Raw genomic sequence first — 27,582 nt, 5'->3', positions numbered from 1 at the left:
AAGTACAAATATTCAACCCTGCACCTCTATCTAACAAAACATGTTTAACTCTGTGTTTGTAGATCATGGCTTCAATATGCAATGTTTGGTTATGTGGATGATTTAATGAATTGTCATCTTCTTTAGAGAAGGTCAAATAGTGAGGTGAAGTCAGATGACCCACCATAGACTGAAACCAATCAATGTCTAAATCTTTTGGAACGTTGGTAGTGAGCAATGCTTTGTCTAGGATTTCCTTGTGAGTAGATGAGAGTTGTAGCAATTCAAAAATTGAAATTTGAGCATTTGTCCTTTTTAACTGTTCAACTACGTTGTATCCAGAGGATGATGATGAAGTTAACCTTTTAAATTTGTCCAAGGTTGATTCTTTTTGTTTGTTTGGCAAGGCTATTGGGTTTGATGTTTCTTGAGCCGGAGTGGAAGAACTAGCTCCTTAGAGAGTGACTTTCTTTATAGATTGGGTCAGAGCTCTTGCATATAATGATTCATTTGGTTTATCTTGAACTATAATCACATTGCAATATTCTGAGTGTGAAGGCTCAATCATGTTGATAATTTCTTGGTTGGCATAAGTATAATTTACCTTAGCACCTCCTTTGGTCTTTGAGGAATCACCTTGTTCGTAAATAGGCAAAGGGTCCTTAAATGCTTTATGATCAGCATTGGTTGGATGATTCCCAACAACAACTTTACCAGCGTCTATGAGATCTTGTATCTCATGTTTTAGCTTCATGCAATTTTTTATGTTATGACCCTTATTCTGATGGAAGTCACAATATTTATTTTCTCTCCACCATCTTGGTTTGACATCTGGATCATATAGTCTGGAGTTATCTGGTAGTGTTATCAAGTTGTTTGCCAATAGAGTTTTGAAAGCAGATTCATATGATTCTTCGAGAGGAGTAAAATCACATTTAGGTATGGAAAGCCAAGGCTTTTCTTTGAACCATTCCTTTGCTTTCTTTGGTGAATTCTCTATAGCAGCCTTAGCAGCTTTAAGTGCTTGTGTACCACTAGCCAAGTTGAATATTATGGATTTTTAGTTGGTTTTAACAGTGTCTACTACTCCATCATTAACAACATTCTTATTGTTGTCTTTTCCAAATTTCCAATACTTGTTCTTCTATTTAGAGCTAGATCCTATTTGTGTTTCTTTCCAAGGTGTGATATCCCCCTTCTTTATGAGCACATCTTCCATTAGAATGGCATTATCTACCATTTTGTTAAATGATGGGTTTACTTGCATTTGTATGCTATATTTTAGTTTGGGGACCAAGTTATTGACAAATATATCCATTTTCTCAGAGTCTGGGATAGGTCGTAGGTACCTAGAGAACATCTTTCTCCAACATTGGAGAAAAGTAAGAAGAGGTTCCCCTGTTTTCTATTGAGTATTACAAAGATCGATCATAGTCATAGGATGTCAAATTTTGTATGAGTATTATTGTAAAAATAGTTGGATTAGTTCTTCAAATGTTTTTATTCCTTTGGGTAGACTTGAGAACCATTCCATTGCTTGACCCCCCAAACTCCTTGGGAAGAGATGCATGAGGTACGTTTGATCGTGCATGAACTCCATACAAGCAGCACTAAATTCCCTAACATGATCTTGAGGATCTGAGGTACCATCATATTTGTCAAATTTTTGGATTTCCACTCATGGAGGAAATGGAGGCATGTGTAGATTCTTGTCAAATGGCAAGGGACATATTGTTTCCAGAGAATATTGTTTTGGAGACTTGTCCTTATTCTTCAGTTCTGTGACCTCCATCTGCAAAGCTAGTAACTATTTGTGTACCATGAGTATAGGCGAGTCTTCCTTTTTAGTAACAAGTGTCTGAACATCATATCCAATAGGAAGTTTGGCACCTTGTTTTGCTAGTTCTAAGAAATAGTCTTCCTTCTCTCAGGTCATGATAGTTTTCATCATTTTTCTAAAGTCTTTGTCTTTTCGACAGTCAAGGATTTCTTTTTCTAGAGGTTCAGCATCTTTGTCAGTCTCACTTGATGATGAGGAGTCATTATGATTTTTGGGAATATTACAATCATTTTTGTTTCCATCATTGTATTTTGTCTCATGTATGGTGGGAGATTCAGGTTCATCAAAAAATGGTCCGCCTGATGAGGACAACATGTCAGTGAGTGGATCCTTCATGTAGAATGGATTATCTTGATAGGTGAAGGTTTGTTCTTTGCCTTTGGCTTGTTTCTTACGAGAATTCCTAGTTTGAATAGGCATATTTATGGATTTGTGTGACCTAGAGTTGTTTGTGATGCAGAGGTCAAGATCAATTTCAGAGCTAGTTGTTCTATTTAGAGTATTGTTTAGGAGAAACAACTAAGATTTAGTCTGATTTCAGGAACGATCTATCTTGTCTAAGACATTATCTAAGTTGATTCTAAGCATAGTGTAAGATTCAATCTGGTTTTAGGAATGATCTATCCTATATAAGATGTTATCTAAGTGACTAAAATTTGATAGGTAGTTGATTGAACTAGCTGAAAGGTGATCGACCAAATCGTGTAATGCAAATGGTAGAGGTACACTGTCTTGATCTATTTATGCTCATGAAAATGATAACTAGTATTATGTTCGTTGTAAGCTATTTTTAGGCAAGTTTGACTATTATGTTCTGACAAAACCAGAGACTCGTACGATAATATTTTCTGGACCAAACGATAATTTAGTAGCTACAGGATGACAATAGTTCTATTTCATATGAGTTGCTGCCTCATACCGTACGATAAATGGGCATGTGTAGGATGACAAAAGATTGAGGGCAATTTTGTCTCGTACGAGACAGGATACAGTGCTGGACCATAGATGACTCAGACTCGTATGATAGATAATATGGTATAGGATGACAAACTAGTAGACTCGTACTACACAAGACCTGGTGCAGCATGATGGATTATCAGACTTGTATGACTGTTCACAGGACAGAGCCTAGAAATTTTGAGTTTTTCCCAATTGCTGAGTATGATAACTGAGTATGACTAATTCTGAGATGGACTGATTTTTTACCAGGATAGACTTGTTTTTGACTCAGACAGATTTTCGACTTAAAATGGACTAGTTTCTGACACGGATAGAGTTTCAACTTAGGATGGACTAGTTTCTGACACGGATAGAGTTTTGACTTAGGATGGACTAGTTTCTGACACAGACAGAGTTTCGACTCAGGATGGACTAGTTTCTGACACGGATAGAGTTTTGACTCACTAAGTTGTTTCTGGTCTTCACCAATTTTTGGTATTTTAGTTTTTGTTTCAAGGATGAAAACACAGAAAACAAGTAGTATGTATAGTGACTCCAATCACAGCATGTAAAACCCTAAGGAATTTGGTGAGGAAAGAAAACATTTGCTTGTAGACTCAGGTACACTCCCAATAGCTAATCAACATACGGCTGATGCGTCTCACACAATGGATTCTCAATGCCATATTATCTAACTCCAAACGCTAATGGGGGCACGAAATGACAAGTATCTTGGGAGAGTTACTATCTCTCTTGCACAAAGATTAATGCCCTTTCGGAGGTGAACCGGGTAGCTTCTAATTTTGAATTGGATTTAGTCAGGGATCCATTCGACACGTCGAGGTATAAACTCAATTAAGAGGTCTCCTAGCCTTGAAAACCAAGGTTTAATATACCCAAAGGTACAGAGGAGAGCTATTCCCGAGCACTACCATTGACTTGATTTTCATCAAAATCATGTTTATTTTATAGTGGGTAGGAGTACTTGGCATTTATTCGTTCCCACTTAGGTCATTCCCCTCACACCGGCCGTAACGGCTTTAAGAGTTTTTCAACCCCTCAGGAGGGCAGGCCTACTAAAGATGTACAAATCTTAAACAAAGCAAAAGCTTCAAGGGTCTGGATTTCTGATTGTCTAGAAAAAGACAAGAGCATACTCTCCTACCTCTCAGAATCTTCTAAAAGCACGAAAGCCAAATTTGTTCTTTAACCAGATAGCAAGTTAGGTTCCTAAAAAATGAATTTAGAGAATACACGATGTTTATTCGATTCTCCTCAAGCAACCTGCAAAGACAATGAATCAGTAGTCATATTGTCTTTGTGCAACAAGCGTTTTGCAAAAACTAGTTAGGCTGTGAAAAATTCTGAGATAGACAGATAAACAGTCAGGGTCAGTCATCAGAATAATCAATCAAAAATGAGAAAATCATGAAATTTGCCTCTTTTACCAGAAAATACAGAATCATATGACAGACACTTGACTCATATGAGACAGGATGCAGTATCATACGAAAGAAGATTGTTGATGATGTCTGCTTGTACGACAGAGGATTTCTTCTTGTATGACAAAGGATTTGCTCATACAATAGGATATTTGCAATTCGTGCGACACCGACAATTTGTCATTTTATCCTGTAAAAATTATCGTATGAGATGTACGGACGAAAAACCAAAAAAATCTGAAATTTGGAAAATAACAAAAAAAAAGTGGTTAGTCTTGGAGGCCGAAAAAGTGTAGTCTTCGGGCCCCACGGTGGGCACCGGAGATGTGTGTGTGAAAAAGTGAACCTGTAGCTGCAAGCACAACACTTCAATCAAGTCATTTTATGCATGGTTAGTAATCAATAATCAATAAGTAATAAACCATAGCAAAGCGACTAATTGTCTTCTAAAATATGCGAGTATAAGATTGCTCTCAGATTTTTATAAGCAATACCAGTGACTAGACTACACCAAGATGAAGGATTTAATCTATATGATATTAACTATATGGATTCAAGATGGATGAATAATTCAAGCAATAATAAATTCAAGCAACAATGGATGCAAGCAATAATGAATGGAAAATGGATGTAAACAATCTAAAAAGCACAATAATATTCAATGACTCTAGAGCAAAATTAGCGTGATAATAATCACCAAGCGTGTTCTCAAAAATCTCTGGGGTAAATTGGAATGAGAGCTGAAGAATGAATTTATAGAGAATCACAAGAGAGATGATGAAAAAGGTTAATTTTGGATTAATTGAAATAATTGAGAAATCATGTTCAGTTAACCTTGAGATAGATTCCAATTATAGTTTAATTGAAATGCATTCAAATTAGAAGTCCAAGTTGTATTGGAAAATAATAGTAAATTAATTCCATGCACATATTTGATTTATTCAAGAAAAAGGTCTTTTCAATGCAACTGGACTTCTTTTTTCTGAAAAGCTTTGAGTTCCAATTTTAGAGAATAATTCAACAATTCAATTAAATTGCTTTTCTGATTTCAAGTTCTAAATTTAGAAAAAGAAATAATATCTCAAGTTTGATTCCTCTCTCAATTCAATTCCTTTTGTTTTATTTTTAATTCAACTCTTTGTAATAAATTAATTCATCTTTTGTAATAAATTAATCCTTTTTGCATAATTGAATGGCAAATTTATTAATTAATTAAATATGCAAGGATATTTAATAAATTAAAATGGGATAATTGATCAAAATGATATTATTGGAAATGATTTGATTAATTAAATAAATATTTAATTAATATTGAGTGGTTGATTTGCCATATGATATTTGATGATTAAAGAATTAATAATGTGCTCAAGATTGATTTAATTGCCTTTGGTTAGGACCTTGGTGATGTTGTCGCGATTAGGGGCCCATGGTTTAGATGACCAATTTTAGGGTATTACACCACCATCAAATATTCTACCTCGCTCATACTGAGAATTATCTACCATTATGAAAGATATTAGAATGGAGTATCAAGCAATAGATGTTTGTCCCAATGATCATATTATATATCACAAACAACATGAATTTTGAACTGGATGCCCTAAATGTCATATCAATAGATATCGAACAGATCAAATAAAAAAAAGGTGTCTCGCAAGGTTCTTCATTATATTCCCATTATTCAATGTATGCAACGATTATTCAAGTGCACTAGCTTGGCATAATTTATGGATTACCATGCACGCAATAGAAGTCGAGATGACATTATTCGAATTCCTATGAGTGGTTCAACATTTATGGACATAGAGGAAAACTGGCCACACTTTATAGAAGAACCTTGTAATCTTAGGCTTTCATTGGCAGTGGACAATGTCAATCCATTTGGAGAGCTGAGATTTGTTTACTCAGTGTGGCATGTTTTTGTTATCAACAATAACATTCCTCCATGGATGTCAATAAACAGGGAGCACATAATGTTGGCAATGATTGTTCTAGGTATTTTATCATTTAATAGTCATCTACATTTAATTACAAATATTGCAGTAAAATGGTCATAATAACTATGTAATGTTTTTGTTCATTCGATTAGGTAAGTACCAAGTTAAAGATATGAATGTATATATTTATCCAATTATCGACGAGTTGCTAGATTTATGGAATGGTGTCACTATGTATGACGTCTCTAGACCAATAGGACAAAGACAATTTCAATTCCATGCGATGCTTGTATGGACAATACACGATGCCCTAGGGCTAACACATTTTTGTGGTATGTTATAGTTTTCAAGTTTTGCATGATAATTATAATTAAAAAAATTAATATATTTAATCCAATTATACATTATCTTGTAGGTCTTCAAACAAACATAAAATTTGCATGTCCAGTTTGTGGTCCAAAGATGAAATCTCGTTATTCAAAAAGTTTAGGAAAGGAGGTGTTTGATGAGTATAGGGACTTTCTCCACAAAAATCATAAGTATCAAAATATTGAAAAAACATCTTTTCAATGAGAAAGAAGAGAATACATTAAAGCCACGAAGAATGATACCTCACCTATGGAAGTTGGAATATAATAGAATCAATCGTCAAGGTAATGCCATTCCATCTAATGGTTTATGTCATAAAAAATCTTTTATATCATTTTTTGTTTACTGATGATGTGATTGATGATCATGAAGGTCGTCAAGGCATTAATGCCTACCTTCCTAAGGGACTAAAAAGTTATCTTGATAATTTCATAGGTTGCAGTACTATGAGCAGTTGTAAATTGTGCATTTGTTTGATACTAAGCATATTGGAAAGATTATATCAGAGACATTATGGAAAATATTGGATGGAAGGCATGACAAAGAAAAAATTGTCAAAATTTGTACTGGCATTCAGGAATCCAATCATGTAATAAAAAATGTAATTCAATCAATCAAATAGCCATGGAAACCAGATTAATATAAGTGACCTTCCTTGGTTACTAACGGACCAGCAAAGCAATGCTATTAAAGAAGTCATACAAAAAATTTGATTTCCCATAGGATTTGCTGTGAACATAAACAATCTCATATCAAAGAAAAGTGAATTTGGGCCAGGGATGAAAACACATGATTGGCATACCTTCATTAAGGTAATGCATGTTCTTGTGTATTTACTATATATTTGTATACCGTGCATGTACTTTTCATTGTATTATGTTAGAAAAAAATGAAAAGATAATTTTATAATTGTTGCAGTACGTTCTACCTCTATCTTTCCCAGACCACTTCGATAATAATGTCAAGCAAGTCATATATGATCTTGGAAAATACATGAGGTAAGTAGTGATATTTGTTCAATTCATTGTATAGCTATTATATTTGCAATTTGTTTTACTTGTTATGTAATATATATTTTTGTGTCTTGAATATCTTGTAGGTGGTTGTCATGTACATAAATCCATAAAGAAGATATAAAATATTGGAAGAGAAAAATTCCTCATCTGATGTGTGAAATGCAAAAGTATCTACCTTCATCTTTTTTCAATGCACAAGAACACTACCTCATACACCAAGTTGAGGAGATTGAATTGTGTGGACTTGTACACACTAGGTAAATGTGGATGGTTGAGAGGCACTTAGATTTTTTGAAGGCTTTGGTTTGACAAAGAGAGCATCCTGAGGGTTATATGGTGGATGGATATATGGTATACCAAAATATGGTGTATATTTTTGAATATCTTCCTAAGTTTGCAGCAAATATCCACGTGGATCGCATTTGGGATCCCAACCCCATTAACAAATTTGAAGAGGAGTACTTGACAGGGAAAGGTAGATTGAGGAAAGTGAGAGGTAATTATAAGATGTTGTTGTAGTTAATTAATTCTTAATCTTCAAAATAAATCAGTTGTAAGACGTCTATTTATTTTTTGTATAGTTGGTCGAGAGTGGGATGCACTATATTTGTATATTGAAAACAATCTTGATTGGATGACGGTATGGATTGAATGTTGTCAACATTCTGGTCGCACATTAACATGGGAAGGTGTGGTCGATGAATAATGATGAAAAACTAATAGTATAACTAGTACTAAGAGGGGGGGGGTGAATCAGTATAGACAAAAACTTGCTTCAATATTTTGAACACAGATAACCGATTGTCTATATTACTGTACTTAACCATAGCAATACCGGTTAATAGAAATACTTCAGACAACTAAACCGGTAAAACAAAAGTACTTCAAATTGAATCCAACAATTTTCAAATCTAGATAGCTATTTTATCAGTTTGATCATGCATGAATTGCATTAGTAATATCACAACCATTAGCTCTGCATGCATATACAATTGAACAAAAACTACTCAATCATCACATGAAAAATACACAGCCCATGATACACAGATTTTTTCACATGGAAACCCAAATGGGAAAAACCATGGTGAGAATGAATACCCACAAGCTTGTTTTTGAACTCTTTTGAAGTCCGCTTTGTTAGGAGCCTAGTCCGGTTAAAGACTTTACAATAAGGTTCTGTTAGGAACCAATTGTGTTAGGGATCACCCGGTTAAGGGATGACTATAAACCCTATTAAAGGTTGAAACCTTGTTAAAGGTTACCTCGCTAGAGGATTTAAAGAACTCAATGAGCTTGAGTCACCTAGTTAGAGGATTTGCAACAAGCCTGTTAAAGCTTCTCGGTCAAGGGATTTTCCTTCTGTTGAAATGGTTAGAAGACAACAGGTAAGACTCTGATCTGATAAAAACACTACTTTGCTAAGGCAGATCTTTTCAGTTCCTCTCTTCTGCAACCACACTCTGCAGATTCCTCACTCTAGTTTGGCAAGTATCAAAACATGTAGACACACACACAACTTTTTACAACAAAAAATAATAACAAACATCATCGACCTTATAGATAATAATTAGGTCGATAGCATAAACCCTAAACCCCAAACATTTAGGTTTTTAGTTACAAGCGGTCTGATCTTGACCGTTAAAATGCATTGCATAGAATAAAACAATTTGAGAAAGATCTCAAGTCATTCTACATCATCCAATCTTCACCGCAACTGGAAAACAGTAACCCATCAAGTGCTTTTTGCATTCCTCTAGGAAAAATGCACATTCTTAAGGTAGACATTCAATTCATTTGATCTTCACGCACAAGATCGTGAAAGAGATTCTTCACATGCACATAGCTGACATGGTATCTCGATCTCATCCTTATCTCTTATCTAACTCATCACAAAATGTCATCGATTGAAACTACACAAGTCAGATCGCCAAACCGAAAACCCTTGAGCTGAACTGAGACTACAAATCAATAGTCAAACTATGAACCCTGACATCGGTTTACTCCAACCTAGTTGACTATAGCCACCTCCATTCTTCATATTAGTTCATACCGGTTCACCTTCTTTGAGCATCATATACTGGTTCACTTATTGACATCAATTACAACATACATTATCACCACTTCATCATATGCCAACAGTGGCTTCATTAGTTAAAGAAGCTCATTGTAATGGAGATTACAATGTTACACAAAGGGAAATTGATTTAGCATATGGTTTAAGAGATAAATAGGTACGTATAAATTTATTAACCACCCATATGTTTATCAACTCATGATGCAATAATTTTTACATGTTTGACATATTGCAAGTCAAACACCACAATGCTATGTGTTGCAATGCTCATTATTTTCGCATCAAAAAGTTGGATGACATGAAGAAAACTTGTGATTCTGGTATAAGTGCAGTATTTGAGGTGACAAATATTTCATTGAGAAATGACATACATCCTCAAGAGTCTCAAAATCGATACTATGGAATTTTGGATGATATACTTGAGTGTGACTTTAATTCCTTCAAATTAGTTTTGTTTGTCATCAAATGGTATAGGCTACAAATGAATAAAAATGATCCTGATAGAACTGTTATTGAACATGATAATAGTTTTACAATGGTTAATAAAAGGTCATTTGAACTAGTTGGGGCTGAGCCCTATGTTCTTCCAAGCCAATGTGAGTAGGTATTTTACTCAGAGGTTCCACATAAACTGGGTTGGTCATTTGTTGTTAGACATGATCCAAGAGGAAGGCCAATAAAGTATAATATGATGGAAGAAGAAGATATTGAAGAAGTAGAAGATGATGTAGATGATGATCATGATCGATAGTTACTCAATGAAGATGAAGAAGAAGAAGTTGATGATGATGATGGTGATGGTGATGGTGATGGTGATGGTGATGGTGATGGTGATGGTGATGGTGACAATGACGATGATGGTGGTGGTGATGATGATGATGATGATGATGATGATGATGATGATGATCATCATCATCATCATCATCATCATCATGGGCATGATGATGAGTTGGTTGAAGAAGAAGATCAATGACATGATTGAAATGTATGAGGTATGCGATTAGTATATTATCTATTTACTATTGATTTCTTGATAGAAATTTATGTCACTTATATGGTTACATAATTAATTCATTATGTTTTGTAATTCTAATGCCATTACATAATTAATTCATGATGCACCTTTTAATGCTTTTAATTCATGTTCCACCTCTAGCAGGTCCTAATAGTAGAACTATGCCACCAGGAGGAGATGGAGATAGGGAGAGTGACTATTTATGTGACATTTTTTAAACTTTGTGTTTATTTATGGAATTTGGACTGTTTATTAGCTATGCAATGGATGTTGATTTAAAATACATATGTGATGGATTACATGTTTATGATGATACATGTGACATTTTTTGAACTTTGTGTTTATTTATAGAATGTGGATTGTTTATTACCTATGTGATGGATGGTGATTTGTGATACATGTGTGATGTATTACATGTTTATGATGAAACATATGTCATGCTTATGATGCTCAATTACATATATTATGATACATATGTGATTCTTATGATTCTTATGATACATATGTATTTATTGTTTATCAACTTACAAATGTAATGCTTATGATGCTCAATTGATAGTGTTGATTTCATGTATATATTTTGTGGGATGCTATTACCCTTGGTGGAAATAGGTAATTGACTACAAACATCATCAACCCTTTAGTTGAGGATCCTACATAGACTACATAAAGTAAAGTTAAGGAATTAAAAAAATTACAATGATTATGATGACAACATATTTTTTTTTTAATACTCTTCTTGTCTACAAAGTTCATGTTGTTCATGTTGTGTACTATGTAATTTTTAGTATATGTATCATGTAATTTTTAGCTAACATAAGATAATTGAATTACATGTGCAGGAACTTGAACCCCTTTGATGAGGATCCTACACAATCTCATGAATGGACAAGTATAAGTCAATACACCCTATAGAAATAGTTTATTTTAAAAAAATTACTAGGAAAACAAACTTCCTCAGTTCTTCAAACCTTGACATTAGCAGAAAATCTAATATAATTATCAACACTTGAGGCCCTAGTTGGACTTATTCAATTTTTTATCTCAAAGTCAACTTCAAGGTCGACTTCTTCATCAACATTACCCTCATTTGCATAATATCTCTCTCATTACCAACTAACTCTCTCATTTGATGGAGTGTAGGTACCACCAAATAGGTATTTGTCAGATGTGTCTTTCTCGAGTGAGGGAAATATAGGAATAGTTGATGAAAGTGAGACATGTAGTAGGTCTAAAATAAGGAGATCAACTAGAGTTCAAAAGAATAGAAGAAAATTCAATAAATGCATAAAAAATTTCCTTGCTCAAGGGGGGTCATGTTCTTATGATGATGAGACCAAAGGAGACATTGAGGCTCCCTTGAGGTACAAACATCTAGAGAAACAATGGGTACCCAAGGAACTTCCTCCAATAAACACTGATTTTTGTCTTAACGAGAGGATATATTGCATAGCACCTTCGTCGTTATATGGTTTGGACCTATTTTCCATGGATGGTATAAAGGTTTGTTACAATAAAGTTGTTAAATTGATGGAGTATGTTGGACCTTGTTACAATTACAAAAATTGGATGCAGATTGTTCAATATAAAAAAAGTATGCATAGGTATGCACTGTCAGCAAATTATATACAACATAAAGGTAATGATCAAAGTAAACGAGTGGTTGTGTACATTGATGGAAGGCCAAAAGCAATAGGGAATATTGCAAGTTTTATTAATAGTATGCAACTTGGGTCAACTAATAAGCAACCCAATTGCATATTTGAGGTGCGTGAGGGAAATCATGTATTCATATGTGCGATAATATCAATAAGTGCAGGGGAAGAGTTGCTAATCAATTATAATTTAAATCGTATAGATACAAACAAAGTTACTATCATGGGGGTGGTACATACTATATACCATTTAAATTAATCAACCTCCAATTAATGACTCCAATATACCATTTTATTATTAAGTTTTTTTGCTAAGTCTATTGGTTTCATTTTGCTAACGTTTTTATATTTTTTCTTTGTCATAGGGTGACATGGATCCATCACATAGCATAGATAGGGATGTAGGTCGCGACAATTCTACTGAATAGGTAAACCTCATTGTAATTGTACAAATTAGATGGAAGCAAACTGTTACATTATTATGTTCTTTTCTTGAGTGTTTTGGAGTAATTTTGATAGTCTTAATAATATTCTTGTCATAGATGGATGTTCGGGGAAAGGGAAAGGGACCTGCAGTACATCATCACCTCTATAGGGATGTGGACTCAACAGTATTATGTGATGATGGCATCACATCAACCACAAACCCTATAGAAATGATGAAAAAGTCTGTTAGAAAAATTAATAGAGAGATTCTTGCTTTGGCATCCATGAGCCATTAGACCACTGAAATAAAAGAGAGGGTGCAACATTTGATGTAGAAAACACAAAACTTGCAAGTAAGCAGTAATGAAAGCTTTAATTATAACAAAAGTTCAATGATGGTTTATATTTTATTCTCTTTTATGTCATTAAATAAAATATGTACGTGTTGTTTTTTATAGTATTTTATGCATCCTCATCAACCTAGTGGCCATGATCAGGGTATTGCAGGTAGTTCAGGTGATGACTATTTTCTTGGCTTATCACATTGAGTACCCAAAACACATCATACTTGATACGGTCAATGTTCATAATAAAGGTTCATCCTTGTTTACAATTCTTGTAGTTTTCATATATTTAATGTATTAATCTTTAGGTGTTGTCAATGTTCCTGTGCAAATGTCGCCTCCTCAAAGGTTATCCCCATCTGTATTGCCGATTGCAATGTTGGCAACATGCAACATGAAGACATCCTCTACTGCATGTCATGTTGGCCTGCCCACTGTTGGTAGATCCCTCTTTTGCTCTATCTTATGTTATGTGTTTATTTCCCTTCAAGCATTCTTTCTTGGGGGCATTTCATAGTGGATTCATTTTATACAGTAGAAGATGCACATGAGGATGCACCAGATGTGACTACTCCTGATAACATACCATCATTTCCTAGATATTCTTGTATTGCTAGTATGGGAACGTTGTAGGTCACATGGGTGGTGAGCGACAAAGAATTGATTCTCTTAAAGATACAAAAGGTTCCAGGTACTTTAAAATTATTATTGTATATAGTCTAATTGTAATTTACTTATTGATCACTCATTTTGGACTAATGATATTTTTTATAAAAATCTTAATGACATTGCATTGCAGATATTTGGGCCCACCATACATAAAATTTGGAACATCATATGTGAACTAACCCTAATCCACTATTTTGATTTCATATCATTGCTTGAATAATTTTCCTCTGATCCATTTCTTGAACTATAATAAACGTAGCTTCAATTCATTTCTAAATCTAACACACTTGTTTTTTCTTTAAAGGTGGAATGACCAAGAAAAAAGGTTAAAAGATGAATTGACAAACCATATGGTTGAGTTGTTTGGAAATGACACATTCGACAAACCCAAGCTCCTTGAAAAAGATGGCACATATCTAAAGTATGTGAGGGACCAATACTAGACCCATTTAGAAAAAAACGTAAAGTATGAGAATCCCCCCATGATTCCATAGAGGGAGTGGAAGAACTTGATTCTGGATGCTAGGGAGAGAATTGAAAGGGAAAAAGGAAATACACCAGTAGATGCCAAAAGAAGGTATGGGATACTATTAAGAAAGTAATTATGTGCTAATTAATTACTATTTATATTTATATAATCTAACATATTTCAAACTTTTCATAGACTAAGTGATATGTCAAAGACAACCAAGGCAAGACAAGAAAATCACAGGAAACACAAACTCGGGTCTAGTGATTATATGAAACTTGTCACACTAATTGTAAGTATCAGTAAATGAAATATCGCATCAAAATATTTATAAATTGCAAACGATTTTTTTTTATCAAACAATGCAAGGAAAATTCATGATACCAAGCAAAAATGTATGGCTTTGAATTCAATAGAGCGCCCATAGAAGATGACAAGATAATTGCCTACCAACAAGGCTATACAGTCATGGTTGAATGGATATGAGAATTGAGTGGGCAAACACAAGATTCTAGTGCATCCATCATACAGGTAAATAAGCTAAATGAAAAATGTTTCAAATTGAATACTTTACCAATAATATAATTGATGTTGAGTTCCAACATAAAGTGACTATATCTTTTTTAAATAAGCAAGCAATGATAACAATGCACATGACATTGGAATGCAGCCTGCTGATTGTGAAACACGAGCTGCACATGAAGGTCTGAATGTGCATCCCAGTAGTGGAGGCATTCAAACATTATTTATGTAATTATTAATACAATTAAACATCTTAAATTGTAATTAATGTAACCTTTTTTGTTAATATTTTAGAGCATGTAGTCGGTGGTGACCAAGTGGAGCATGATCCAGGTACACAACATCAAGAACGTGATATTCCCAAATCAGGTAAAGAGGACCATTGTTATTCCTTTAAACAAATTTAATTACAATTGGTGTTCATCATTTATGTAACCTTTAGTATTTCAACTCTAGAGGATCTAGAGGGTGTTCAAATGTTGAGGTTGAGGCTAGACAAAATGATGTGGCCCCATCAGGTAAAGAGCGCCATGGTTATGTTCTTTAAATTAATGAAATACTTGTAACAATAATAAAAAATATTTTGAATTTAACCCATGTCTTTGTTATTGCAGATGACCCCCTTTTCTTTAATGTCCTCGTCCTTAGTATAGGACTAGGTATACATTGAGATCACGAGCAGAGGGGCAGAACAACTGAAGAGGGGGTAAATGATGAAGAACATGATTCTCCACTTATTCTTTACATAGCTTCAAAGAAAAAAGAAAAAAAGAAATGATTGTAATCTACCTTATTTGATAATGACTATTTTTTATGTGTTAATGAATATTATGTGCTAATGAATGGTTATGAATGATATGTGTTAATTAATATTGATGAATGTTGTGTGCTAATTAATGTTAATCAATGTTATGTGTTAATGAACGTTATGTGATATTAATGAATGAATGTTATATTTTATTATTGGTAGAAAGAATAAATGAATGTTAGATGTTAACAGGGAATTTAGAGTGATGTTAGGGGGGGGGGGAGGGGCCAAATGAGCTTCCACCTTCACGTGGTTGGCCCTATTAAGTATAGAATATTAAACTATTCTCTAAACCAAGCAAAACTCAATAAGATAACACACTTTTCAACATTTCATTATGTTGCACAGTTAATCTTATTGAATAATGTATATTGAATCTTAATTACAGGGTCTAATAGAGCCAACACAAACAACAACACCACAAGTTGCTAGGTATAGTGAACTCCCATATTGTCTTGTATGTACACTAATAGTATGAGTTGCTTCTAGTCGCTTCTAGTGTTTATATCCCAGTAGTTTTTTTATTAGTTGATATTTTCTTTAGCATTTTTAAATTTTCCCTATCATTTTAAGTCTAACCACTTTTATTTGGAATTTATTGTTCTATTTTTTTACTATCTGCTAGACATTATCGATACAAGGACTTGCATTGCATCCATTTTTCCAATTATGTATTATAAAGGGTAGGTTGTATTTGTAAATGTCTCTTTGAGTTCATCCAAATTTTATAACTGTTACCTCACATCTCGTTATTGCTACAATGAGGATTATGTCCATCATACACCATGATTGCAACCTCTTGGTGCCATAGAATATCTTTGTTCTTAAAATTGTAGTGGACTATCAGGTACATTCCCTCTTTTGTATTCCAAATTGTAGCAGCCAATACACATGACCAAATTTCCTTTGACATATAGAGCATAGTATTATCTTTTAAGTAATAGGGGGAGGAACCAAGTATTCAAATTGGTACCAAGTGATATACTATTACTACTGATTCTATCTTTCTTTTTTGCTTCATTTTTAAACTATTCATTTGTTCTTTTTTGCTTCGTGTTTTGAACTATTCATTCAAGAACTTATTGTCTTTTTCTTAAGTTATATATACTTTTTTAATGCATCTTGGATTTGCAGGTGTATCATAACTCACATCCTCTAACAAATTTTTCTACTACTTGCATCCTTGAAATTGCATGCAACTTTGCAAATGAATCACTATTTTTCTTCCACGAAAATAGTATAACACACAACCTTTTTGCATAGAGATCTAGAGTAGAAATCATAAATTATAGATGATTATAACAGAGAACAGATTTTCAAAATGAAAGAATCCATAACACCATTTGCAAATAAAGGAACTGGCTTTGTATTAATCTGAAAATAATGTATTTTTCTTCACTAGAAAAAGAAAAACTGTTCTTCACTTATTTTAATCTATTTTCTCCTACCAAAAAACTCCCCTATCAAATGATTACATCAAATATTATATAACATATCAAAAGGTCATGCCTTTTGATCCAAGTCTTTTGAAAACAAAACAAAACTAACAACTAATCACTTAGTTAAACACAAATGCACACTAGTTAGATGTGCTATATACTTCTCATTGTATCTGGTATCACAACCATGGATGGTGTCTTGGACTTCTACTTCTATCAAAACCATGCTCTCTATGAAGTCCACCACCTTTTCAACATCTTGGTCTTCTGCTGCTTTCAGTGCATTCTAGAGTATATACTAGCAGTCATAGGTCCAACCCACCTTTTCCTTTTGTTCTCCATTATTACTGAGAAATGAAGGAATATTGTCTATTTTAACATCGAGTAAGGTTTCTCCTTCTTCTCTCAACTCCTCTAGGTATTCTTTGTGAGCCTTTATCAAATCTTCATAGTTCTGTATATCACTTGGTTTTTTCTCATCCCTATTTTGCAGTTCTAGGATTTTCTCATGTAGCTACTTATCCAACTGCTCATGTTCTTCTATGACAGTGTGGTTCTTGTTGTATGTATCCCATTATTTATCCATCCATGCCATCATATTAGTGAATCTTTTCTGAATCAAGCCTGACATGGTTTCACTTTTTGTTGTTTTCAACTAGGCCTATAGCTGATAGTTTTCTTCCTTCAATTGATCAGCCTTGGTTTGGGGTTGGGAAGATTCATCTTGTATTAAAAATCTTTGTGGCTCCCCCTATTTCATCATTTCTCTCAGTCAATCAACCTTTGTTCTCATTTTTACAATTTCAAGCTTATTTGATTGGTTTTCTTTCCCCAAGAATTGAATTTGTGCTTTGTTCAGTTTGGCTATGTTTACCCCTAAACATTTTGTCATCATGGGGTCTGCCTCTCCAACCTATAAGATCATAATGTTCCTGAAGGCCTTATGAGTATCAATAACCATATACTTTTTTCTCAGAGGATATAGTGACCATATTTGCATGGCATTCTTGTTAGGGTTGTATAGTGATCCCATATACACGGGTCACACCCTCAGGAAATAATTTGTTCTTGGCACCAATATCATGGAGAAAAATATTAAAGATTAGGGTTGAATTTATATCCCACCCAAGAAAAATCAAAACACCAGAATCCTTTACAAGCTTCCTCCCCTTTTCAGGAGTCATCAGAGCCATTTCATATACTACTTCATTTTCTAAGGTGACCGATAATTGCCTTTCATTGGAGGTATTGACCTCATTGACATTTTCTTTGATTGTTTTCCCTTTTATCCTATACAAAAATGACATGAACTCAAGAGATGTTATGAAATCATCATTAGATATTAGACTATCACATGCCAATTTCCTTGGATCATCTTCCACCAGGGCTCCTTCATTAGGATCTCTTAAAGGTGGCATGTGTTCCTCAATCAATATTTTAGAGAATTATTCAAATGAGAGCTCATCCTCCTTTGATGATTCCTTATCCTCTAAAGATGATATGTTTACAATCTTTTTCTCCTTATCCTTTTGTTCAACATCTCTATTGTGATCATCTATAGCCACTTCAGCATCATTTTCATCCAGATTTCTTATCAAGTCATCTCTTAGATATGAGATGTGTTCATAGGGACCTAGTTTCTGCCTTTTTCTCACTGAATGAATATACCCCTCTGAGTCAAATCCTTTTCTTCGTGCTCCCAATTTCATGTTATAATGGAATAATTTGTTCCATGTGAGCTCTTTCCCTTCTCTTCCATTGACAATAAATTATCCTATGTATAGAGTCCCAGGAAAAAAAGATTGCTTATCATGTGAAGACAGATGCATAGAATTTGATCCCCCCAATTGCCTTATGATCTGCAAATAATCTATCCTATTGGGAACTATTTCAGACAACAATAGTGGGGCATCTTCGAAGCCATAAACCCTTATCATGGTTCCATCTGAGAAGTAGTACCAATCTCCCCAATCGTGTTTGATAGTTTCTGGTCCCCCAAAGTCTACAAGCCTCAAGAATCTCTTTATATCTTCTAAAAGTGCAGAGTGGTAAGGATAACTATAAAACCTGTAAAGTGTTTTAATAAAATATTCTTCAAAATGAATGTAATTAGATCTGATAAATCTACAATCTCATATTGAAGTCCATAATTGGACTGGTAGAGAATGGTTGTTATCATCATGTCTTCTTATCTTCATCTCTTTGGGCCATAGACCCATCTCATGCCCATAGAATAGCACCATATGCATAAGTAGGGAATAGTGCGAGAAGTGAATTTTTGCAGAGTCCCTCTAGATGGTTGTGAGTCCAAGGACAAGTTGTTCTGCCATGAATGTTGCATAGTCAAATTCTCTATCTTTCTGTGATTGAATGTCTACTACAATGACCATAGATTCAATTCTCATTAAATATGGAGTATTTAGCCCCAGTACTTTTTCTACAAAATAATATGTGTATTTGAAGTAGTCCTTGAATATATTTACATGAAATGTCAGAATTTCCTCTGTTTCCAATGAGACCTTAGGATTCAACAAATGAAATGGTAATCTCCACCCAACATAAGTGGTATCCAATCTTTTGTATTCTTCCAATAAATTTTCAAGAATGATGGGATGGTCATAAGCTCCAGGAAAATCAAAAACCTCAAAATTTGCTTCTCGTGACATGAAGAAATAAGGGTTTCCATCTCAGTCACATATTGCTCTTTTGTTTGGATTAAAATTTAGTGCTAACAATTCTAGGAGATCAATATTAACAAAGACATTTGGGACTACAAGTTTTCCCAGACCTAACTACCATGGATTGCAGATGGGTTCTGGTTTCTCTCATCTATCATAGTGAAACAAAAACAATTCATATCCCCTGATGGTTGTGTACACGTCTCCCACATTAATATAATTATCCTCTAATTTCCACTCTGTAAATCTCTTAGGCTTTGGAGTGGAACCTGGTAGTTGATCTAGAAAGTATTGATTTAGTTTTCTATCTTCATCCTTAGTTTTAGGACTTGTCTCACCTTTTTTTTTTCTTTCCCTTACCCTTTCTTGTTTCCCCTCTCCGTCTCTTTGAAACACCACTAGGGTTTTCCATTTCACAGGTAATTTAACAGACTATTCGAAACAATAATAGGGGAATCAATCAGAGCACTTACTAACCACTGTCCAATGTGCCTTCAACCTGCCTCAATATCATCTCAAAGTCTTTGTAATTTTGAATGCAGCATTCTCCTGAATACGCTTCTCAGAAATTTGTTGGAAAATTCACACTTCAATGAGAAATTGTAGGTGATTGAAGGTATTGTCATTGATGGTAATCTTACAATCATATGATACTGGCAGGCACTAGCACCGACAGACTCTACATTGGCATAGTTCACTGACACCGAAAAGATTGATTACCGCCACCCTAGCCAACAAGATTTTATTTATTGCAAAATGTAATTAATTGTAATATCTTTTTGAAATCCAACAAGGAATATTGTAATAAGGCTCATATATAAGTATGATACCTTAGAGAACATTTGTATGTAGGATATATGATGGATATTATGTAAAAACATTAAGGTAGAGTTTTGGAATAAGGTTTTGGAAGTTGCAGAGCTTAAACCGGTATTGGATCTGGCATAGTAGATTCCCTTTTGTAGAAGTACATGACATTGGATTTTCATAATCCAATTTTGTAAGTCAGTGAGACTTATCTTTTGTATGTAAGCAATGAGCTTTAGGTAGTTGGCCTTCCTACATGTGTAGGCCCCTATTGTAACAGTAATATTCTCTTATTGGCCAGTAAGCGAATATTGTGGGTCACAAATCCCACCGAGGTTTTTCCCACACCGAGTTTCCTTGTTAAAAATATTGTGTTATGGTGTGTCTTTCATGTTGTGGTTGTTGTTCTTATTTACTACATTAATTTTGGTTTATCGGTACATAGTTTTAGAATAGTTTTCATTTAATAAGTTAAGAAAATCAATTAACCAATTAGATACTAATTCACCCCCCCTCTCAGTATCTTTGGGAATCCTAACAATTGGTATCAGAGCCTAGTCCTCTATTTTCAAAAGCCTAACATGTTGAGGAAGATTCTAACACCGGTACAATGGATAATCTAAGAAAGCAACTAGAAACATCTCTTACAGATTATGATGCAGAAAAAGTGAAGAATATCAAACTTGAAGATGATCTGAAGGCTGCACAGGAAATCATTCAAGGACTTCTGGAAAAATCTCACTATTTCTAGGAACAGAAGAAGAGAACTTTTTGAGAAGATGCAGAGTGATGATGATGAAAAAAAAACTCTTAATAACCTTGTGAACAAACTAAGACAAGAAAACAGTACAATGAAGAATGAGATGCAAGATATGACCATGAGATTTTGTGTAGACATTGAAGATAGAAAGAAGAATGAAGATGATCTAGCTAGAAGAATCAATGATGCTACAAATGAAAATATAAGACTTAGTCATGAGAATGATATGTTAAAGATGGATCTAATACACTTGGAACATGATAAAACTGAACTCATGAGACAGAAAGATTTCTTGGAAAATGAATTGGCTACTACAAATCAACACAAGGAGAAATTCAAGAAAAGTTCAGAAGAACTTGATGATATGATGAAGAATCAAAAACCTAATGGAGATACAAATAGCCTTGGCTTTGAAGTTGGTGAGAGCTCTGATACTACAAACAAACATGATCACAACAAACCAATGCTTATAAATTCAACCTAATGCTTATAAATTCAATGGAAAATGCTTTAATTGTAACAAGTACAATCATAGAGAAAATTAGTGTAGATCTAGAAACTATCAGAATAATAATGCAACCACCGGTCAATGCTCCAAATGCAACAAAGTTGGTCATAATTCAGAAAAATGTAGAATGAATGTAAGATGTTATATTTGTGGAATATTTGGACACTTATCTAATCAATGCAGAATACATACTGGCATAGGATATGGGAAAGCTATTTAGAAAAATATTGTGACTTGTTATGCTTGTAACAAGATTGGACATATTGCAAAATTTTGTAGAAGACCTCACCGACAAATAAAAAAGGACCCAATTTGAAAGGTAAAGAGAAGGTTGAAGAGGTAAAGAAAGAATTTTCAAAACAATGGATTAAAAAGTCTGACATGAATGTTAGTGAAGCTATTCCTTCACCAGTAGAATGAATTATCACTCCACCGATAGGAGATTCTTCATCTAACTGATAAATAATCCTTTGGGGGTATAGCAACAAATTGAAAAACATGCTAGTTTACCCTCAATTGATGGTGAGAAGTTGAATTACTTCTTTACCGGCAGAGAGTTAAGTTTTGACTTAACTGGCAGGCATTAAATGTGGTAGTTGAAGGAAATAACATTATAAAGCAAGTTTTTTGGCTCTTTTTCATTCACCGAGCATTCAAATCTCTTGAGAGCGCAAAATTCCTGAGCGAAGGCATCCATAGCGAAAAGTGAAGCAATTCATCCAAGCAAGTCATCCTAAAGGCAGATTAAGGTATTTATAACTATGGATTCTTCTTCTGCACCCGAATTCATTGCAAACCCTACAGTGATTGAAGTTATTAAGGGGCCTAGACCCCTGTTCCAACTTATTCCCGAAATTGCAAAGAAAGATGATACCCTAGGAGCATTCTCAAAAATACCTAAGGGAGTAGTCTATGCAGAAGATCCTAGAATGTATATACATTATCATATTGAGGAACTAGGAGCTGAATAAATAATGAACATGTATAGGACTGTTATTTGTGATGAACAAGGAAATGTTAAACTGGAACACATGATAGTGGAAACCCTAGGCTTTGTGGACATTCTTAGTATCCCTGATTTTCCTAAGGATGTGATAAGGATAGTCTTGAGAAGAGTTCATGGAGAGTTCTTTTGGTTGGATTCCATCCATAAGATTACTAAAGAAGTAGTTAGGGTGGTGACAAGCTTACCTTCTACCGGTAATAGGCCTGATAAAACTAAAAAGGTTCCAAATCACACAGTAATGACCCTAACCGGCACAACTTTTGATAAAAGATCCTTGAGAGTCAATGATGTGAAGGACATTAGTGTTAGATTTGTTAGTATGATTCTTGGTTATAAGGCTACACGTGCAAACAGACTAAACTTAGTTTCCAGCTTATGTATTAAAAGTGCATATGACATGGTGAATAACAATGCTATGATTGATGTATGTGAGTGGCTAAAAGATGAGCTGATAGACAACTTGAAGAAAATCAAAGGTGATAAGAAAGGAACTTTCAAATTTGGTAACTTGCTTGTATGTTTAATGTTGTACATTACCAAGCAAGTTCTTGATATTGGTAGGAAAGACTTTGGTTTTGATATCTCGGTAGGAAAACAACTTCTTGATATACTGAACAACATGGGAGATGACAGAGAGAAAAATATAAATGAACATTTTCAAACCTTGAAAGCAAAGATGAATACAAGAATAAGGCTATCTCAAGCAATTGTTGATAAGTATCAAAAGAAGATATGCTTTGTGATCAAGAAAGATGAAATTTGGATGGAGGTAGTTATCCCTAGGACTGTTTGGGTTATAGAGATGGGATATGAGGCAGATGACAACATAGTTGAAACTTATGCTAAAGCCCTCTTAGAAGCCCCTAAGGAATCGATAGAAAAAGTATTTGGCAATGCTGAAACAATTGAAAGTAGCATTCAATCTCAAAAAAGAGTTAAGAAAACTGAGTAGATAGTTAGGAGAGGTTCAAGGCATGCAAAAGCAATAAAAGAAGATGTATTAAACAAAATTGGTATTAAGGAGAGTGAATTGGAAGGACTACAACCGGGAGCACATCTTTCACCGATTGCTACTTTCTCTAACAATGAAATACCAGTAGAATTTAAAAGGGTAGTCAGGAAAAGAAAACCCTCACCTGTACCCTCACCTACACCCAGAAGGACAAGACAAAAGCAACAGGTAGTTAGGCCTCTGGCTAAGAAATTGACACCAAAGAAAAGAAAAGAAAGACAGGTTATTCCACCTTTGGACAAACTTCTGGATGAGATAATTGAAGATGGGAAATTGGCTAACATCAACAAGTTGTATAATACACTATCAGATGATGAAAAAGAAAGTATAGAAAATAGTGTTATTTTATGTCTTGATATTTACAAGAAATTTTTTATGGAAGTGGTTGATGATATACCAAATTACTTGTATAGAAGATTAGAAGCTAGAAGGGTAGCGATTGTGGAATTGGATAAAAAGATAAAAATAGAGAAACTACTTGTAGTTCACCCAGTGAACTCCATTCAAGAGATAGATGAATTAATCAGTGAGGCTAACCGGACAGTATTTTCAACTGGTCACCGACATGTTGCACTAATGGTAGGCACAGTAAATGAAATAACAGAAGAGACTGTAGATCAGTGGGATATATTTTTTGTTGAAAAAGAGAAACAGGAAGAGCTTAAGAGACCAAAGACCTTTAAAGTCTATCAAAAAGAAAAGGACAAGGATAAGGGGGAAGGTAAGGTAGGTGGACCTCCAAGAATAAAGGTGATAGATAACTTACCCCCACCTCCTTCTGATACTCCACCGGTACAAATTGTTGACACACAACCAACAACAAAGAGTATGGAAATACCACATGAGGATACAAATCTTGATTCTGAGGTGCTATACACATTGAACATTGACACATAAGAAGTCAATATTGTGGTGGATAAGGAAACAAATGACAAAAGAGATGTGGCAACTGAGCCACCAGCAAGAAATATTGGAGTTGAAAACATTAGAATTGGGGAACAACAACAAACTGAAGGAACAAATGAACCCCTGGACACTGGAAAGGTAGAGACCATGCATACTGATGCATCTACAGAGCCACCAAAAACTACTAAAACTAAAAAACCTACCGAGTCACCGACAGTAGAGAGCATAGAGGTAAACAAAGAAAAACCGACAGTGGACACTACAGTCAAATCTTCAGAGGCACAAAAACAGACACCATCAGGAGAGAACACTAAGAAACCAGTAGAGCAATAGGTTCATACTGAGGAAAACACTGAGAAACTAGTAGAGCAACAGGCTCCTTCATAGACAGTACCGCCGACTTCATCTAACAAGCCCAAGCCTTTGGTAGTGGAAATGTAAACACAAACAGATCCTCTAGAAAAAGAGGAAAGAAAAGCTATCACAACCATCGGCAGTTTATAGATTGTAAAGATAGTTGGACAGTCATCTGGAACATCTATGACATATTTTAGACCTACAAATGTAACAAAGGTACTATTAGATTTAATAAAGAAAATAACAGAGTGTAATGCACTAGCTTATAAGGCTATAGATGACACTTTACCAATTTTGAAGATGATAGCTCCAAAGTGTAACATAGAAAATAAAGATTCTTTGAGCCAATTAGACACATTGTCTAAGTATATAACTGGCAACCTAATAACACTGGATCAGATAAATGAAGACACCTTTAGAGAGAAAATGAATAAGGAGAAGGAAAAATTCTTTGAGGAGACAGTAAAGAATAATAAGGAACATATGGAAACCTTATTACCGGTATTAGGAAAAGCAATTTTGGATTTCAAGAAATTGTATAGAGATGCATGTAAAACAGACAATTTGACAAAAGACATAGATAAAGATATCATCTTAGCCTAGAAGGAAATAAATGATATTTCTAAAAACTTCATAGGTTCATCAGACTCAATATCAGTAATTAGGATTTGAAGAGAAAATAGAAAAGATTGAGAAAGACAAGTAAAGGATAAAGTTTAAGGCAAAAGAACTTAAATGCAGACTAAGTCCTAAACTGGATATCCTCATCTCTTTGAGAAAAGAGATTTCTCAGGCTCTTGTTCCAGGACTTAAGACACTAGAAGAGCAAATACACTTTCTCACCGGTATAATTCAGAGAACTGAAGCAGCACTGAAAGATAGTGAGAGATTTTACAACAGTCTGAATGTTACCTTAACATAAATTTATCAAATTGTAATAAATAGATTACAAGTAACTAGGTAGGAACCACACTCAATTGACATTGAATGACAACCTTTGTCATTGATGCCAAAGGGGGAGTAGTGGAGATGAGAAAAATGGTCAAAAAAAGACATCATCAACTCAGGGGGAGCACGTAAAGCACACAGTTTTGACAGTTTTGGTAAAACATTTTTTGGACAACACTTTTTGGATTTTTCTCATGAGTGTTGCCATCAATGCTAGAGAGGGAGATTGTTGGCAAATGCACACTCCAATGAGAAATTGTAGGTGATTGAAGGTATTGTCATTGATGGCAACCTTAGAATCATATGATACCGGCAGGCACTGACAGACTCTACACCAACATACGTTCACCGACACCGAAAAGATTGATTACCGGCACCCTAGCCAACAGGATTTTATTTATTGCAAAATGTAATTAATTGTAATATCTTTTTGAAAGGCCACAAGGTATATTGTAATAAGGCTCATATATAAGTATGAGATCTTAGCGAACATTTGTATGTAGGATATATGATGGATATTATGTGCGAACATTAAGGTAGACTTTTGGAATAAGGTTTTGGAAGTTGTAGAGCTTAAACTGGTACTAGATCTGGCATAGCAGATTCCCTTTTGTAGCAGTACATGACATTGGATTTTTATAATCCACATTTGTAAGTCAGTGAGACTTCTCTTTTGTATGTAAGCAGTGAGCTTTAGGTAGTTGGCCTTCTTGCAGGTGTAGGCCCCTATTGTAACAATAATATTCTCTTATTGGCCAGTAAGAGAATATTGTGGGTCACAAATCCCACCGAGGTTTCTCCCACATTGGGTTTCCTCATTAAAAATATCATGTTATGGTGTGTCTTTCATGTTGCGGTTGTTGTTCTTATTTACTGCATTAATTTTGGTTTACCAGTACACAGTTTTGGAATGGTTTTCATTTAATAAGTTAAGAAAATCAATTAACTAGTTATATATGGATTCAATCCCCCCCTCTCGGAATCTTTGGGAATCCTAACAAAAGTGTCTTTTGTGTAACAATAAATGTGCCTTAACTCTGTGAATCAATATGCCATCTTTTAGAAATTTGAATTGTTTGATGATGTAGGAAATTATCTTAACTCCTTCCATCACTGCTCCAAATTTGGTGTGTTTTTGACAAATTAGTCACCATAGATAAATATGGTTATATTAGTAACCATCTACCTCTTGTGTCATTTCAGCTTGAGCTATCCTGACAAGTAATATTCAATTTGTTTTATTTTTATTTGTCCGCACCTATAATGTCTCTGTCAGTGTCCATTGGTATTGTTTTAACTATCAACATACCCAAAGTTCATTTTCCTGACACTACAAGTTATCCTGATAAGGGTTTTATCCTTCTCTCATCTGCTATCAGGTTGTTTGTTTTGTGAATGTCAGATCAGGATAACTTTCTCGACATTGTTTCATTTGTAAAGCATCAAGATAACTTCATTGATCAGAGCAACTTTTATGTGTTATTCTGCTTATGCAAGTTATCCCAAATACCTCTTAAGTAGTGCTTTATCAGAATTACCTTTACCATTGGTGAAGAAGAAAGATGCTATCCTATCTTTATAAGTTATACTGATATAGGTACTTAGAAGAGGATGCATTATCACAGTGTCTTATTGCAGTGTTATTAGATATATTCAT

The sequence above is a fragment of the Cryptomeria japonica genome, chromosome 7, assembly GCF_030272615.1.
Source record: "Cryptomeria japonica chromosome 7, Sugi_1.0, whole genome shotgun sequence".
NCBI classification, from domain to species: domain Eukaryota; kingdom Viridiplantae; phylum Streptophyta; class Pinopsida; order Cupressales; family Cupressaceae; genus Cryptomeria; species Cryptomeria japonica.
Note: the sequence above shows the minus strand (reverse complement) of the source record.